Below are 8,678 nucleotides of genomic sequence, written 5' to 3'. Positions count from 1 at the left end.
TCCACACCTCTTAAAGATGTTGATGTTGAGAAACACTGGTCTAAGGGTCTTAATATCGTTATTAAGAACAATATCTATCTTGCCAGCGTCTTATCGGCATCTAGCCTGATTTGGGCTTCGGATCCTTGCATTCCTCCTTTCGCCATCCCTCTGGCCTCGAATGGGCATGGAGGGTTTCTGAAGGAGATAAATAATGGGACTGGGGGGCTCGAGGGGGGAAGCAACATGGGGATGGAGGACAAGAACAGGGAGGCCAGGAGATTATGCTCTCTGAAGGGAAGCAACCATCCTCTGTGGCACAACTCCTTTCCTAAAATGGTGTGTGTGTGTGAAATGGCTGGAGCCCTCTCTTGGAGGCTTTGCCAACAGATGGGCTCCTTGGTGAGATGCCCCCTCCTCAAAGCCCCTGTCCTCCTCATATCCCAGCAGGTTCTCAATTCTCCCTCCTCCTCCTCTGGCTTTTCCATGCAGCCCAGGCTGGTCTCTTTTTTGGCCTGTGCTTGGGACATCAGTGGCCAATTTCCAATAGGCATGATTCGAACCTCTGGCTGGCCGCTGCTGTTAAATTAATAGCATGCTCTACTTAGTCAGGTCAGCTCAGGGCAGCTTGGAAAGCGGGGAAGAAACACAGAAGGTGTGTGTGGGGGGGAGTGTTGGAGGGCCCCTCTCCGGCTTCTGTCCAGTGCAAACGGACGGCCTGCCCCTCCTTGCCCCCCCCGGCCGCAAATCCAACATCCGCGTCCTGCAATCAGCTTGATGGAACCGCCGTAAGAGGTTTTGGGCAAGCGGCTCCGACCTTCCCACCCGGCTCAGTGGGGCTAAGCAGATTGTGGGGTGGATTTGGCCGAGAGTAAGAGGCGGCAAGCGGATTCCGAGCTGCCTCCTGGCAAACGCAGAGCTGGTGCCTTCCTGCGCACCAGCCAGGCCGGCTCAACTGGAATTTTGCTTGCAAGGAAAACATGTACTTATGCATGCAAAAACCACCTGTTGGAACCTGCCGATGCCCCAGATCAGAGGCTGGGGAAAGTGTGAAGGAGGCGGCTAGAGCCATCCGAAAGGATCTCTGTATGCCATTCCTTCGTGCCAGCTGCCCCTTCCGAGTTTGCTAAGCCCACTGTTGACTGCCCTGAACAGCTGGCACGCCTTCCGGTCTGGTCAAATGCTGGGTGTGCCCACAGGTGCCTTTGCTCGTCTGTCACAAATAGAGGGAAGGAATGATCCAGGGTGTGCACCCTGAATCTGCTCCCTTCGGCATCCTTTCCTCGAGAGGGCAGGGTGCGAACAAGTGAGGCGGCCGGGACCACCTTCCTCGGCCTCCCTTTCCTCCAGAAAGCCTGGCTGGAGCAGCGTCTTCTCTGAGGGGAGGTGGAATTTACCTCTCGTTACACCGGCAAGCAACCTGGCTTTTAAAACCCTCCTTGTTTACTAAGGAGGATTTGAAAGGAGAGCAGAGTCTCTCTCTCAAGCAGTCAGCATTTTAATTCCCCCCCTCTGTGACCTGGAGGTGAAGCTCCCCTGCGTTGATAGGAGAGTTTGGCCCTTGCCCATTTAGCGCATTTGTTAAGTATTCTAAGGACAGGCTCATTTACTCTTCCCCCCTCTTGTGAGTGATTCCCCAGGAAGAAAATCTTGGATATAGAGCTTTTCTAGCATCAAGACTTTTTTTTTTCAGACCCCCTTTGCGCAGGGAGTGGGCTAAGAAGATTTAAGATTAACCCCTTTCTCCTTTATATGTGGAGATGGGCTGCACTGAAGCCCTCAGAACAGAGGTGGCCCTCCTCCTCGCCTCCTGTGCTTCCTGCCTCCAAAGGACCCCCACTTGAGCAGCAGGGTAAGTGGGCAGGACTCAGCAGCGGGGGTCTTTCTCGGCGGCCCCTTCCCAAGCCAGCAGCTCGGTTTCCAACGAATCCTTCCAAAAGCGTGACGGCGGCTGCTCCGGGCCCAGGGACCCAGTGCTGATGGGGGACTTTGGCCAGAACAGAGCTTCATCTTCCTTGGGTGGGGAATGCCACCCTTCTCGCTTCCTTATGCATCTTCTTTTATTCGCTACTCTTGCTTTTCACCCTAAACGTCTAAACTTTCTTTTCAATGGACAGCGGTGCAGAGTCAAACCCGAGGCTTTCTCAGGTTTTTGTGGATCCTCTCTGCGGGACCCTGGTTGGGCCCAAGGCCAGGGTGTCCAAGGCTTCTGTCCTGGAGCCACCATCCTGCTCTTGCGTTGCAGAGATGAATCCTGGGGACCCAGCCTTTCCTTGGAGTGGGAATATTTAGGGGCTCTGAGACATCTGTAGTTGATCTTACACTCCCTACGTATCCTTGCAGCTTTCCTGGGAATCCTGGTCTGTGGCTGCAAGGAAGCCAGCCCCTGATTCTGGCAAACGTCATTTATTAGCTTGCCTCTTTCAGTAGGGTCAGCAATCCACAGTGAAGCATTGTCTGCGTCCTCCAAAATCTACCTTCCTCTCTGCTGTCTAGAAATTGTTGCCAGTGATGTCTCAACTTGGAAGCTTTGGAAAAACCGAGTCTTTCCCCCGCATTGCCACGGTTCATGTCTTTGATCCCAAACTGAGTTTCACGTGGACCTCCCAAAAAGGAATGGGCACCCTTGGGGTATGACAGATGCTTCCACAGACCAAACGCGTTTGAAGTAAAACCATTTTTCCAGACTTTGTCCTCTGAAACCATTGCAACCCAGGTTTTAACTTTGACTCAGCCCTTTTTTCCCTCCAAATGAACTCTTTCCACGCACCTCTTCTGCAGCATTGCCTTGTTTCGTGCTACCGTTCTCGTTATTTTGTGTTTTATATTTCAAAGGTTTTAAAAATTACCTTTGCATCATCTTAGTTCTGAAAAGCAATCTAAAAAAACGAATTTAGCAGCCAATTCTGGTTCGAGCTGTTATCACGCTCCTTTTATCTTCTTACGGTTTAATTAGCTCATGTTTTCTCTTGTATGTAAGGCAATTCTCAATGGCCCAAAGTGGCTTAAAATGGGAACAGAAAGAGATTATGAGGTCAAGGAAAATAGGAGGATAGACGGGGAATGGGGAAATAGAAACGGGAAGAATGGCTGGATTACAAGCTTGAGTGGGAAGGCAGCCCCTGTAACCTCTGGGCCCAGAGGAGGAAGCTGGCCTCCCTAGTGGGCCAGTGTGAAAAGAAGGGTCCTGGGAGATCTGGGATGGGGTTATTTGACCAAAGCTGCTTCCCTGCAGGCTGCATCTCCCCCAGCCCAAACCAGAGGCTCCCATGTGGCTTTGCAAGCAGGCCAAAACTGCAGTCGGTTCCTTTCTGTTGGCCAAGCTGTATTCTGCCCACAGGTTGGCAAGATGCATTGTGGCTGTGTCCCCGAGGGAGCCCCTTCTCTCCCAGGCTCCTACTGGGTGCCAGGTAAGGGGGCGAAGGGCAAGGACTCATCCTGGGGAGGGGGCTTCAGAGCGGAAAGACCACCTCCTCTTCCTCTCCGTCCTGCAGGCCTGGCCTTTCCTGACTGGGCGCGCAAGGCCGAATCCAGCCCGGGCTCCCGCCAGATCCAGCTCTGGCACTTCATCCTGGAGCTGCTGCAGAAGGAAGACTTCCGGCACGTGATCGCCTGGCAGCAGGGCGAATGCGGGGAGTTCGTCATCAAGGACCCGGACGAGGTGGCTCGGCTGTGGGGCCGGAGGAAATGCAAGCCGCAGATGAACTACGACAAGCTGAGCCGGGCTCTGAGGTCAGGAGGCTCCCCTGGTGGAGACCCCTCGGGGATCCGCTCAAAATTTCCCCGCTGGCCGCCTAGCCCTGAGCTCTGGCATGCAGACGCCTGCCATGATCAAAAGTAGTCCAGGTCAAGCAGGACGGGTCTGTGTGGGCTTTGCTGGCATTCCCGTAAGTTCAAGGTAGGAGCCAGATGAGCCTTGGGGGGGGCCTTCTTCAATGCCCCTGAGCATATCTATTCCCTGCATGCCGGAGCCCCATGGCAAGGGAGAAGCCACCCCTATCGTCCAGGGAGAGCGGCTGAGCACTGTCCTTTGGCCCATTTGCAGAAGACCGCCGGCAACACCCGGCAGCAAAGGGTCAAGGGATGCCAATGGCACATCGAGGGGGGCGGCGAGACATCCTTCCCTGTCTGCCTTTCTCGGTCTGCACTGCCCCTCTCCTCCCGCTTCACAGGTATTACTACAGCAAGCATATCCTGTGCAAGACAAAGGGCAAACGCTTCACCTACAGGTTCAACTTCCCCAAGCTCGTCCTGGTCAACTCTCCACTCTGGAGCATCCCCTCCTTTGCCAGGTCAGGCTGGTTCGGGCTGCATGGAAGGGCCTTCAGTGCCCAGGCAGAGGTGAGCGTCCCAGCGGGGAGGGGGCCTTGGTGGCAGCAGTGGGACACAGGCGGAGGGAGGCCCCCAGCTGCCCTTCCCTTCATGCATCCTGCAGAATGCTCCCTGTCTCCTGGATGCTGGTGGTGGACAGGTTGGGTTAAAGGATAAATTCTCTTTTGGGCCATTATTTTGCCAGCTTCTTCCCCATGTGATCTTGGCCCGGGCAGCCTGCCCTTCACCCCTCGCCTTTCCCAGGGGCAGCCAGGAGATGGAAGGTCCAGGGGATGAGAGAGCAGCAAGTTCCAGCTATCATCTGGGTGAGCTGTGGGGGCATCCCTTGGGCGCTCGAAGGGGCAATGCTGATAAAGTGTGGAGGATCCAGGGCCAGCTTATTAATTCTAGGCAGAATGAGTGCTAATTTAAATATTGTGGAGAATCTCACAAGGGTTGTGGAACAAGGTAGTTTGAGGCAGCTGTAATTACTGTATATTTTGGCATGGCCAATTAGCAGGAATTAGCATGATAATGTATTTTGAAGGTTTAATAGCCACTATTAATAGTCATTTTTACATTGCTGCCTGGGCTTTGCAAAAGGATAATGGGTGTCCTATCCCCACCACTTCCAATGTGCAAATCTTCCACCCCCAAATGTTCAAGTTAAGCAGGGGAATCCATGCGTCTGGCCGGGAGTTGTCCCTACACCCCGTTTCTACATTTTTGCAAAGAGGACCATTTGATCGATTGCTGTTGTTTTAATTGACTTTCTTCAGTAAAGGCTTATCGCGGAGGCTTAAGAATTTGAGCCTCTTGGTGCAACCTTGGCTCTGCTCCGCAGTGAGCACCAGCAGAACGCACCTCTGACACACTTAGTTTGTTATTAATGAATTAACTTTGTACCTGCGTAAGAATAATTGTTCTGAAGCAAGAAACATTTCTTCCATCCTTCTGGACACGTTCACTCCCGCCTCTAGGATTTCCCTTGACTTACAGCGAGGGGGATCTCTGCTACTGGGGGAACATTTTCTAGCTGTTAAGGAAGTGAAGAAGCTTCTGTCACTAACTCTGCTCCCGTGCCCCCTTTGCGCCCTTTCTTTCTCTGCAGGCCCTGGGACCACCCCACCTTCCTGCCTCTTCCGTTCCTGCTGTTCTTTAACGCCCCAAGATAAATTCCTTCCTTCTGCAACTCTCCCCACAGGGGCCCTTCCCCACCCAGGCTTCACCCCCTTCTCTGTCCATTTCTTGCACCGAGGTCAGGCTGGCGTGCCCCTGGAAGGAAAGGCCCTGCTCAAGAGTCAGATGAGGACCCCCAAAGTGGACCCCCACCTGCTGGGCTTAAGTGCTCCAGAGGGGAATCATGGAAGACCCTTCCCCGGGCTCCCGCTGGTGGCACCCGGCCACGCGACTGCGCCAGGGAGGTTGGGGATCTTTTCTGACTTGCTTCTGCCACCTCGGAGTGGAGACCAAGAAGAGCATCAGCATGTGGCTAGTCTCTTTGAGGAGGTTTGGCGCTGGAGGAAAACTGTGCCAACCCTGCAGGCCGGCTCCTGGAACAAAGGGCTGCTTTTCCTGGATGCCCCTGTGGCAGGTAGCCATTGGCTCCACTCCCCACAGCTGAGTGGCTTTCAGCCCAGCATTTCCTGTACCAGCAAGGACTGAAGTCCACCTGGGCTTGTGCCCCCCTCCTTGCCAAGCTGCGCAAGGGGGATTTTGGGGGATGTCCTCCTTTGCACGAAGCCATGAGGGGACCCTCCTGGCCTGCAACCCTCCAAGTGGATCAAAAGGAAACGTGATGCTTACGCGTGTGCACATCAACGCCCGCCTTTGGGCGATAGCTGCTTCGTTCTAGGGAAGCGACATGGCATCTGTTCAAATGGGGTTGCCCCGAAGTGCTCCCGTGGCATTTTTGAGGGTGAAACTTACCAAGGAATTGTGCTGCTCCTCCTTGGCACAGGGAACAAGGGGTTCCTCCTTGGCCTCCAGCTGTGGACCTTGCTGCACAGGCATGCTTTCCTGCATTTAGAAATACATTGCATTGCAAAAAGAAACCAAACACCCTCCAATTCCACCCCCCCCCCGTCATTTCTGCTCTTGGCATTCCTCCGCAATCCCCAACACGTGGTGGAGGTGGGAATCAACGCAAAACAGCCTTAAACCCGCCTTCATTCATTCGGCCAGGTAGAAATGCAAATAAGGAAAGTGTGCAATGAACATGAAGGGGGCTTCCTGGGATAAGGGCTGGAAGGCTCCCGCAGTTTGCAATCTAGGGCTGGACCGATGGAGGGAACAGTTCAGTTCACTCACACCTACCGAGGCTTGGAGAGAGAAGCAGAAAGGGGGTGGCGGTGGTGGTGGGGAAGGCCCTTGGAAGATTTTTTAAAATTTATTTTCTATCCTGCCTTTACTATTTTTATAAATACCTCAAGGTGGCGAACATACCTAATACTCCTTCCTCCTCCTTTTTTCCCCACAACCACCACCCTGTGAGGTGAGTTGGGCCGAGAGAGCGGGACTGGCCCAAGGGCGCCCAGCCGGCTTTCATGCCTAAGGCGGGACTAGAACTCACCAACTCCTGGTTTCTAGCCCGTTGCCTTCACCACCAGGCCAAACTGGCTCCATGGGACCCTCGTGCACACATTATACCTTCCACGTGTGTTGGTGTTGCTCTTGGGCGAGCATGTTGTGTGAACCCTGCTCAGAATACCCTAGTCAACCCCACCATGGTTTAGCGTAAGGTGCAGATGTGATGAAGGGAGAGAGACATCGCGTGTGACACCTCAATACTCTCCCAGCTCCCCGGCCTGTGGTAACCCCTCGAAGACCTTTTGTGATTCCGACACTTTCAACATCTCCATTTTAGGCAAAGAATTTCCGCGGTCCTGAATTTTTCCCCTAAACAATGCGTGTGCACTTCACGCGCAGGAGCAGCGACTTCAGGAAGCCCTGAAGGCCAAGCCTTCCTTCTTTCCTGGGCACGTGTACCTGAGAATAAATCCTGCTGAATTCTGGCTGCAGCAGGCATTCCAGGCAGCCGGACGCCTGAGATTAAAAAATATTCAAATCTTTGCTATTTTACTTCTATGCCGCTCTTCCTTCGGCTGAAATGCTCTGCAAGAAAAAAGGGGAAACGGTCTTAAATCCAACCATCCTAATGGAACGCACGACCCTTAAAAACAAGATGCCATCATTAAAACAACGTTTTAGGGGTGCGATATAATTAATCAGCGACAAAGCCCGCCCTTTGGGGCACGATCGTTTGCGAAGGCAGCGTCAGCGGCATCACAATGAAATATCCCTTCCGTGGGTTTTTCTCAACGAAGTGCAGGATGGTTGTCTGGACATGGAAGAGCCTCTCTCCCTTAGTGCCAAGGAGCTGATGGGGGAACGGAAGTGCCAGATGCTCAGTGTGGCAAGGATCCCTCTAGGAAAGAGGGCCAGATTCAGGTCTGGAGGTCAGAAAGGGCGAGGGGGGGTCAGTCTTTCAGATCCGGCTGCCACCTCCTGGCCTTAGAAATGCATCAGCAGCCCCTGGTGACCGGTTGGCTTTACTGCAAGGAGGTGTCCTTTCTGCTCCAGATGGCGCTTGCGCGCCCGGGCAGCTGGGAGAATGTCTTCCTCGCCTCCAGGCCTCAGCTGGGTCCACCCGAAGCCCCCCACCAAGGCAGGATAGGAAGGCAAGCTCCTTCATGGGCTATTTTAACTGTGACACAAAACCACAGAAAATTCCTCGATGGGGAATGACAAAGAAGGTCTGCCGAGAAGGACTTGAGCAAATAGAAGCGAGGTTTGTAGGGAAGTAATATTTGCCTATTAGTAAGTAATATTTGCCTATTCGTTTGTGCTTTTAACTGTTCCCCCCCCCCGCCCTTGCTGAACACTTCAGGGGCCTCTGTCTGCAAAAAGGTGAGAGGTGAATTTAGGATGTAATCATATGAGCATCACAGGCTCTGCCTTAAGGAGAGGAAGGAATCGATTACTGGATGGTGCAAGATGCATCCAACGTTCCGCTGGTGGTTTTCTACTTTGGGGGGCTTATTTTCTGCCGGGTCCAGAGTTGTGTTAATAAATAAAGACCATTGGCCAAAGTTACGAGATTCAGGTACTGCGAAATTATGTTACTAAATGAACGAGTAAATAAAAGCCAGGGAGGAGGATTCGGGGGGCATCTGTGGCTGGGGAGGCAGGCTGGACGCTCTTTCCTCTTCAACAGGCACCATTTACCCCCCTCTCTGGACCCCACTTCCTCAACCCGGCTGCGGATTGCCATTCCCATCATCGCAAATTAAAAGGGAGAAAATACTTTCCCCATAACTTCATTTCTTTAGCCCTCCCACCTCCTCTTTCAAAGAGTGGGAACCCCCCGCCCCCTTTTCCTGACTGAA

Source organism: Candoia aspera, chromosome 17 (genome assembly GCF_035149785.1).
Source record: "Candoia aspera isolate rCanAsp1 chromosome 17, rCanAsp1.hap2, whole genome shotgun sequence".
Classification (NCBI taxonomy): Eukaryota; Metazoa; Chordata; class Lepidosauria; order Squamata; family Boidae; genus Candoia; species Candoia aspera.
This window is presented reverse-complemented; position numbering follows the sequence as displayed.